Source organism: Oryx dammah, unplaced genomic scaffold, assembly GCF_014754425.2.
Source record: "Oryx dammah isolate SB20612 unplaced genomic scaffold, SCBI_Odam_1.1 HiC_scaffold_10, whole genome shotgun sequence".
NCBI lineage: Eukaryota > Metazoa > Chordata > Mammalia > Artiodactyla > Bovidae > Oryx > Oryx dammah.
This window is the reverse complement of record NW_024070194.1, coordinates 7,896,863-7,900,179: the sequence shown is the minus strand read 5'-3', so window position 1 is coordinate 7,900,179 and position 3,317 is coordinate 7,896,863. Positions and strand designations below refer to the sequence as shown.

Here is a 3,317-nt window from a genome sequence, read left to right as displayed (position 1 = left end):
ATATTCAGCATTACTTCAAAATTATGAAAATTAAAGGCCTTCTCCTTTATTAATGTATTAGTAAAGGAACTCACATGACTATGTCACAATATTTTAATATTTTTATGGAGGTATGTGCTCAGTGGCTCAGTAGTGTCCAACTCTTTGTGACCCCATGGGACTGTAGCCTGCCAGGCTCCTCTGTTCCTGGAATTTTCCAGGCAAGAATACTGGAGTGGATTGCCATTTGTTCCTTCAGGAGATCTTCCAGACCCAGGGATTGAACCCAAGTCTCAAGCATCTCCTGCATGGGCAGATGGATACTTTACCACTTTACCATGTCACCTCTTTGGGAACATTTTAAGGGTTTAATTTTATCATTTTTGATGCATAGATATATAGATAGAGATATACCGTGAAGCCATCAACACAATCCACAAACTGGACTTTTCTTTTTTTGTGTGTTTGCCACATGGCACGCACGGTCTTAGATCCCTGACTAGGGACTGAACTCATCCCCCTGCATTGGGAGTGCAGAGTCTTAACCACTGGGCTGCCAACGAACGCCTCCCACACTGGACTTTCTCATCATATACGCGACAGTTTCTTTGAGCTCTTGTGTAATCCATCCTTCCTTCCACACCCATCCACAGGTGACCATTGCTTTGCTTTTTGTCACTGTATATTAGTTTGTCTTTTTGAGAATTTTATATAACTGGAATCATCCATTGTGTCTTTATGGAGCGAATGAGGGTCTGGCACTTTCCTTCAGCATAATGATGTTGATATTCATCTATGTTGTGTGTGTACATTTCTTTTATTGCTGAGTAGTAGTCCACTGCATGGATATACCACAATCTGTTTATTCATTTACCTGCTAATGAATAGTTTCACTGTCTCCAATTCTTAGCCATTACAAATAAACTTGCTATCAACATTCACATACAAATCTTTGTGTGGATTTGTGTTTTCCTTTCTCTTGGGTGTTAGATGGCTGGGTCACATGACTGGGAGATGTTTTACTTTTTGAGAAACTGCCAAACAGTTTTCCAAAGTGGTTGTACCATTTTACATTCCTAATAGCCATGTATAAGAGTTTTGCTGCTCCATATCCTTGTCAGCACTTGGTATAGTCAGTCTTTTTAATTTTAGCCAACCTAATGAATACATAGCACTATTTCATTATATTTTTTAATTTATGTTTCCATGGTGATTGATGATGTTGAGCATCTAATTTGTGCCTATTGGCTATTCATGTTATCTTCTCTGAAGTGTTTGTTCAGAAGTTGTACCCATTTTTTAAATTGTTTTGGAAAAGTTATTGAGTTATTCAAGTTCTTCATATATTGTTATGTTTCCCTTATATTTTTGTGTCTGTCTGATAGAAGTATTATATTTTTTCCATTTTATAGCTTGCTCTTCATTTTCTCAGCTTTGTCTTTTGAAGAACAACAGGTTTTATACTTTGATGTAGCTCAGTCTACCGATGTTCATGGTTGGTATTTTTTTTTCAGTGTTCTAAGAAATGCTTGCCGACCTCAGATTTGCAATGATTTTCTCCCTGTGTTGTCTTTTAGAAGATTTACAGTTCTAAGCTTTCCTTTCAGGGCTCTAATCCACTTTGAGTTATTTTTTTTTTCCATTTTGGGTTAATTTTTGTGAGCAATGTGAGGTAACCTTTTTCTTATCAGTAAGAAATAAGAAATTGTTTCTGATCAGTATTCCGTTTTCTAGCACGCTATGTGCGTTATAGGCATTTCTGTATATATACAAGCATTTTTCTGAGTAAATGTCCTTAGACTTCAGCAGACTGCCAAAGAGGTCCCTGGCAGATATTCTAGAGATTCCAGCAGAGTGAGAGATAAGGAACCGCAGGCTTTCAGGGAAAATACTCTTGATGTGCTTGTAGGAATCCATCAAGTCAGCCCACCCAGTACGGGGCACCCTTTTTCAGCACGATGATATTGCATAATAACCATAGATCTGGTCCACAGTGCTGATTGGGGTCTTGTCAGAGATGTGGATGGAATGCCCCAACCCACATCAGGAAGCATTAGGTTGATGATTTTGTAATTTCCAGGAGGACTGCTCACAGCCCCTGGTCTACTCATGGAAGCTGTCACCGCCTCTTGTGTGATCACTTGATTGAGCTTCACATGTTTCTGTCCTCAGGACATATCCAAGTCGTCCTGTTTAGGCAAGGTGGCCATCTGTCCCAGTTTGCCTGGAACAGTCCTGGTTTATGCTATAATTGATTTGATTTTTAAAACTCTTTAGGCCGTGCTGCACAGCATGTGGGATCTTAGTTCCCCAGCCAGGGGTCAAACCTGTGCCCCCTACATTGGCAGGTTGGAGTCTTAACCACTGGACCCATCAGGGAAGTCCTGATGTTTTGCTTCTGTTTTTTTTAATTGAAACATAGTTGATTTACAATGTTGTGCCAGTTTCTAGTGTACAGCAGAGTGACTCAGTTATATCTATTCTTTTTCATATTCTTTTCCACTATGGTTTATTACAGGACATTGAATGCAGTTCCTCGTGCTACACAGTAGGACCTTGTCTATCTATCTTGCATATACTATTTTGCATCTGCTAATCCCAAACATGCTTTATTACAAATAGTGCCCATTCCACTCTCCTGTACCGGTATCAGAAAGCGTTCTGATTTGTTCAAGTAATTCTGTTAGTTTCTATCTTACATGCTCAGAACCCAGCGAAGCACTTTGAAATCCATGGCTTCCAATCTTGACTCTGCACAGCTCCGGGTACTTCTTCAAGACACTTTACAAGTACCCACAGGAGAAAGGTGCAAGGCACGTGGCTGGGATTTTACAACTCTGTTTTCCATACGGAGATTCTGTGTATGCGTGTGTGGCTTGTGGGAACCTAGATCCCCAATCAGGGACTGAACCCCGGGCCCTCAGCAGCAAAAGCAAGGAGTCCTAACCACTGATTGCCATGCTTTTTTTTCTTTTAGATTCGTGTTAAAAACATGAAATGCTTCAAAGATTTGCACGTCATCTTTGTCCAGGGGCCATGCTAATCTCTGGATCATTCCAGTTTTAGAATACGTGCTACCAAAGCAAGCACAATATGCTTACTTTTGAGTTCAAGAAAGTTTGAAAGCCACTCATATAATGGAGTGAATTTTCCTCTTTGCACTGACTGCCAGGAAGCTCAGCATCTAATTCTCAGTCCGCCATTAACAAGTGCTCAGAACCTCCTAGGCTACATATTTATGCAAATCCACCCTGAGTGTCTTTTCTTTCCCTCTCCATGTTTTCCCTTTACCTGCTTTTCTTGTTTTCTCACTCTGCTGCCACATATATATGTTTTTG

At 40.2% G+C, this 3,317-nt stretch overlaps 1 non-coding gene across 1 annotated transcript; it reads right to left on the bottom strand.

Annotated features, from left to right (window-relative positions):
• Positions 1–2,965: 2,965 nt before the first annotated feature.
• Positions 2,966–3,069, bottom strand: LOC120869640. Its single transcript, XR_005722607.1, has one exon. It is a non-coding gene; the product is annotated as a U6 spliceosomal RNA (small nuclear RNA).
• Positions 3,070–3,317: the final 248 nt, after the last annotated feature.